The following is a 6,471-nucleotide window of genomic DNA, read 5'->3' as shown; positions in this document are numbered from 1 at the left end:
AAAGAAAGAAAGAAAGAAAGAAAGAAAGAAAGAAAGAAAGAAAGAAAGAAAGAAAGAAAGAAAGAAGTTTATATGGGACCAAAAAAGACCCCGAATAGCCATAGAAATCTTGAAAAAGAACTACCAAGTAGGAGGGATCACAATACCAGATATCAGGTTATACTACATTTGAATCAAAACAGCCTGGTACTGGCACAAAAACAGGCATATAAATTAATGGAACAAAACAAAGAACCTGGAAATTTACCCAAGACATTATGCTCAATTAATGTTGGACAAAGGTGGCAAGAGCATACAATGGAGTAAAGACACCCTCTTTAATAAATGAAGTTGGGAACATTGGACAGCTAAATGCAAAAAAATGAAACTAGACCACCAACTTACACCACACACAAGAATAAACTCAAAATGGATAAAAGATTTAAACATGACTTTTGAATCCATAAAAATGCTTGAAGAAAATGTAGGCAACAAAATTTCAGACATCACACACAGCAGAATTTTCACTGATACAAAGCCGAAGGCAAGAGAAACAAAAGAAAAAATTAATACATGGGACTACATCAAACTGAAAAGCTTCTGTACAGCAAAAGAAACAACCATCAAAATGGAAAGAAAACCCACTATATGGGAGAGCATAATTGCCAATGATACATCAGATAAGGGGTTAATTTTCTAAATATATAGTACTCATACAACTCAACAAAAGGAAGATAAAAAAATGGGCAGAGGATCTAAATGGACACCTCTCTAAACAGGACATATGAAAAAAATGTTCGAACTAAAAACCCAGAAATGGACCCAAGGCAATACGCTCAATTAATATTTGACAAAGGTGGCAAGAGCATACAGTGGAGTGAAGACAGCCTCTTTAATAAATGGTGTTGGGAAAATTGGACAGCTACATGCAAAAAAATGAAACTAGACCATCAACTTACACCATACACAAAAATAAACTCAAAATGGATAAAAGACTTAAATGTGACCCGTGAATCCATAAAAATTCTAGAAGAAAATGTAGGCAACAAAATTTCGGACATCATACGGAGCAGAATTTTCACTGATACATCACCTAAGGCAACAGAAATAAAGGAGAAAATGAACACATGGGACTACATCAAACTAAAAAGCTTCTGCACAGCAAAAGAAACAATCATCAAAATGGAAAGGCAACCCACTGTATGGGAGAACATCATTGCCAATGATGTATCAGATAAGGGGTTAATTTCCAAAATATATAGAGTGCTCATACAACTCCACAAAAGGAAGACAAAGAACCCAATTAAAAAATGGCAGAGGAGCTGAATAGACACCTCTCCAAACAGGACATACAAATGGCCAAGAGACATATGAAGAAATGCTCAACATCACTAATCATCAGAGAGATGCAAATTAAAACAGCAATGAGGTATCACCTCACACCTGTCAGAATGGCCGCCATCAACAAATCATCAAACAACAAGTGTTGGCGAGGGTGTGGAGAAAAGGGGACTCTAATACACTGCTGGTGGGAATGCAGACTGGTGCAGCCGCTATGGAAAACAATATGATGCTACCTCAAAAAATTAAAAATTGAACTTTCATTTGACCCAGTGATCCCACTGCTGGGAATATACCCTAAGAAGCCTGAAACACCAATCAGGAAGAATATATGTACCCCCATGTTCATAGCAGCACTATTTACAATAGCTAAGATCTGGAAACAGCCCAAGTGTCCACCAGTAGACGAATGGATAAAAAAGCTGTGGTACATATACACAATGGAGTACTATGCAGCGGTAAGAAAGAAAGATCTCTTATCCTTTGAGACGACATGGAGGGACCTGGAAAGTATTATCCTAAGTGAAAGAAGCCAAGCAGAAAAAGACAAATACCACATGATCTCACTTATATACGGAATATAATGAACATAACAGTCTGAGGAATATAGTAGACCCAGACACATGGAAGTAGGGCACAGACTGACATCCCCCAGAAGAGGGGATGGGGGTGGGGGTGTGGGAAGAGATAAACCACAGAACTTATATGCATGTATGCATGACCAATGGACATGGACAACTAAGCCGGGGACAGGGTGGAGGAGGGGTAGGGTGGGGGGTGCCAATGGGGTAAAAAGGTAAAATATCTGTAACAAAAAAATAAATAAAAATTCATATAAAAGAAAAAAATGTTCAAGATTGCTAATCATTAGAGAGATGCAAATTAAAACAACTATGAGGTATTACCTCACACCTGCCAGAATAGTGGCCATCAACTAATCATCAAAGAACAAGTGCTGGTAAGGGTGTGGAGAAAAGGGGACCCTAGTACACCGCTGGTGGGAATGCAGACTGGTGCAACCACTATGGAAAACAATACGGTGTTTCCTCAAAAAATTAAAAATTGAACTGCTATTTGACCCAGTGATCCCACTTCTAGGAATATCCCCTAAGAAGCCTGAAACACCAATTAGAAAGAATATATGTACCCCTATGTTCATAGCAGCACTATTTACAATTGCTAAGATGTGGAAACAGCTCAATATCCATCAACAGACAAGTGGATAAAAAAGCTGTGGTACATATACACAATGGAACACTATGCAGCTGAAAGAAAGAAAGATCTCTCATTCTATGAGAGGACATGGAAGGACCTGGAGAGTATTATGCTAAGTGAAATAAGCCAATCAGAGACAGATAAATACCACATGATCTCACTTATTTGTTCAGTATAATGAAAAAAAAAAAAGCTGATGAACAAAACAGACCGAGAGACAAAGAAAGGAGTAAGGTACAGACTGAAAAACCTGGGGCAGGGGGTTAGGGGAGTGGCAGCAAGGAGAAGTGGGAGGGTAGGGGGTGCATATGAGATAAACCAAAGGACTTATATGCCTATATACATAACCAATGGACATAGACAACAATCTTGGGGGGGGCGGGGGGGGTGCAGGTCGGGAGGAGGTTGTCAAGGGGGAAAAAGTAGAAACATCTGTAACAAAATAATTTAATTAATAAAATAAAAGAGAATACAGAGTAACGTATATTCTGTGGCCTCTTGAAGGGCAACGAAGGTAGCATGAACATAAGGCACAAATACGCCTAAAGGGTATTTTCACATCCCACACACAAGTGACTGAAAGGCCTCAAAGGCCTTCTCCAAAGTAAATAAATGAATAAGTAAATAAATAAATAAATAAATAAATAAATAAATAAATAAAATTATACTAGACTGTATGGCTCAGACATTTCAGCGAGTCATATTTATTACATATGTATATTACTTGTAGAGCTGAACATTTATTTATTATTTAATTATTTTTGTTGTTGTTTATCTATATTGTTGAATGTATTACAGATGTTTCTCATTTTTCCCCCATTGAGCCCCTCCTCCCCACTCCCAACCCCCACCTGACTTTTCCCACACTGTTGTCTGTGTCCACTGGTTATGCATATAAGTTCTTTGGTTTATTTCTTCCCACCCCCCAGCCCCCTTCCCTTTGAGGTTTGTCAGTCTAACAACCAATATGTACTTCTTAATTCCTTCACCCTTTTCACCCATTCCCCAAACCCCACTCCCATCTGGCAACCAACAAAATGTTCTCTGTATCTATGAGAATGTTTCTGTTCTGCCTGTTCATTTTGTTTGTAGATACAATTGTCGATAGATATGTATTCATTGCCATTTTGTTTGTTCATATAAATTATAAAATTATCTTTTTCTTCAACAAGACCCTTCAACATTTCATATAATAATGGTTTGGTGGTGATGAAATCCTTTAACTTTCTCTTGTCTGGGAAATTCTTTATATGGCCATCAATTCTATTTATTTATTTATTTTTTTATCCTCACCCGAGGACATTTTTCCATTTTTTGTTCAGGTAGAGTGGGAGGGAGAGAGAGAGAGAAACATCGACGTGAAAGGGACACATCGAGTGGCTGCCACCCGCACAACCGACCAGGGCCGGGGACAAACTGCAACCGAGGTACATGCCCTTAGCGGGAACCGAACCCGGGTCTCTCAGGACCGCAGGCCGACGCTCTAACCGCTGAGCCAAACCGGCCAGGGCTGGCCATCAATTCTAAATGACAGCTTTGCAGGATAGAGTAATCTTGGTTGTAGGTTCTTGCTTTTCATCACTCTGAATATTTCTTGCCACGCCCTTCTGGGCTGCAAAGTTTCTTTTGAGAAATCAGCTGAGAGTCTAATGGGAACTCCCTTGTAGGTAATTATCTGCTTTTCTCTTGCTGCTTTTAAGATTCTCTCTTTGTCTTGAACCTTTTGCATTTTGATGATGATGTGTCTTGGTGTGGGTCTCTTGGGGTTCATCTTGTTTGGGACTCTCTGTGCTTCCTGGACTTGTATGTCTGTTTCCTCCACCAAGTTAGGGAATTTTTCTGCCATTATTGTTTTAAATAGGTTTTCAATTTCTTGTTGTCTCTCTTCTCCTTCTGGTACCCCCAAGATGCAAATATTGGTATGCTTGAAGTTGTTCCAGAGGCTCCTTACACCATCCTCATAAATTATTTTTTATTTCAGTTAGTGCCTCCTTCATTTCTGACTGTGAATCCATTTCTGACTTGCTCTTTTTTTATGCTCTTGAGGCCCTCACTAAGTTCGCTGAGGTTCTCACTAAGTTCATTGAGCATCCTCATAAGCAGTATTTTGAACTCAGCATCTTTTAGGTTGCTTATCTCCATTTCGCTTAGTTCTTTTCCTGGGGTTTTGTTCTGTCCTTTCATTTGGGACCTGTTTCTTTGTCTCCTCATTTTGGCTGCCTCTCTGTGTTTGTTTCTGTGTATTACTTAATGAGAGGTATGGGGCTATCTGAGACCAGATGCTGCTTGTTTGAAAGAATTTAGGAAAACCTAAAGCAGGATCCAAGACAGGCCAATCCTATGGTTAATCAACTGGCAACAGCTTGGGTGGGCCTGAAAGTTGGGTGGGCCTGAAAGTTGGGTGGGGCGGGGCGGGGTCTCAGGGAGTCACCAGGGCGGGGCTCCCAGTGTGAGCCAGGTTGCTGGAGTCCCAGATGTGGCGGCTGTCTGCTGCCCCAGGGAAGGGCTCACCAAAGGAACAAAGGCCTCTTACAGTATGTTTGTCCCCAAGAAAGCCCCCTCTCTCCAGCCCTCATTCCAATGCCAAACAGCTCACTTATTCTCTGTATGTCTCTGGCGCCCCTCGAGCTGCCTCCCCTCCAAGCTTAGAGGGAGAGAGTCCAATAAGATAGTACACGGGCTCTTTAAGAGGAGCTGCCTGGGGCTCCAGCTGCCTCAGCCTCCCTGAGCCTCAGTTCCCACTGGTTTTTCCAGCCAGAAGTTATGGGGACTTCTCTTCCTGGCACTGGAACCCTGAGCGGGGTGCCTGGTGTGGGACAGGGACCCCTCAGTCCTCAGGGAGGACCTTCCCAGCCGAGGTATCTGTTGTAACCCAGGAGATTGACCACACTCAGAGTCAATTTTTTAGTTTTTGGGGATGTTTTATTACCTGCGCAGGGACTGCAGCCAACCTACACAGAGGAGAACTGCAGCCCCGAGCTCAGAGGGAGGGTTGCTTATATAGAACAGGGGTCAGTCAAGAGTTTAGCAGAGCAAGCAAGCTGCTTGTACAGAAGCAGAGGCAGTTAGCGATAAGCAGGAGGGAATGGAAGTGGGAGGCAGCTGAGGCGAAAGGGAACTGGGTAAACTGGGTCAGCATACATCTATCCTGCTATTCATTCCATTATCCAAGTTTTCAAAAGTTACAAATTCGAGACGCATATCAGCGGTCCGTCAGGTGCAATACACACGTTTAACAGTTACAGTCTTATGGGGTAGAGGGAGCTTCAGTTTCTCCCTATCAGTTTCTTTACAGAGCATGCAGGACACTCTGGCCTTGGGGCCGTTTCTGTCCTCCCTTTTCCTGAAGGATGTTGCTTTTCAAATTCCCAGTGAAGGTCAAACTCTGGTTAATTTTTATGGGGCTAAAGCAGTCTATAACATTCCCCATTGTTCATCTTGCTGTCTCTGAGGTTGTTAACTAGGGCAGCTCAAAGACAAGTTGGATTCTAAGGACAGTGAGCTACAACAGTATCAGCCTGATTTTTATCTGCCACACGTGGGTGTGGGACCAGTCCCTCCGCCACTGACCCTCTTACCAGTCTCCATGCTGCTGCTTCTTTAATTCCATAGTTGTAGGACTTCCATTCAGTTCGATTTCAGGCGATGTTGAATGATGGTTGTTATGCAGTTTAGTTGTAACTTTAATGTGGTTGTGGGAGGACGCGATACTGCGTTTACCTACGCCGCCATCTTGACCGGAAGTCAGAGCTGAACATTTAAATGTTTATTCTTTCAGCAGTTTAGTGGAAGGAAAGGTCATGTGGAATCAAATATTCGAAACTATGCTGTTAAGTGTTGTTGTAATGTGTCAGCGAGACAACCAGAGACGCACAGTCGATTGTAAAGGAGCACTTTATTACTCCAGCGGGCTGGGGGGAATCTCCCAAATCCCAG

The sequence above is a fragment of the Molossus molossus genome, unplaced genomic scaffold, assembly GCF_014108415.1.
Source record: "Molossus molossus isolate mMolMol1 unplaced genomic scaffold, mMolMol1.p scaffold_m16_p_1, whole genome shotgun sequence".
NCBI classification, from domain to species: Eukaryota; Metazoa; Chordata; class Mammalia; order Chiroptera; family Molossidae; genus Molossus; species Molossus molossus.
Note: the sequence above shows the minus strand (reverse complement) of the source record.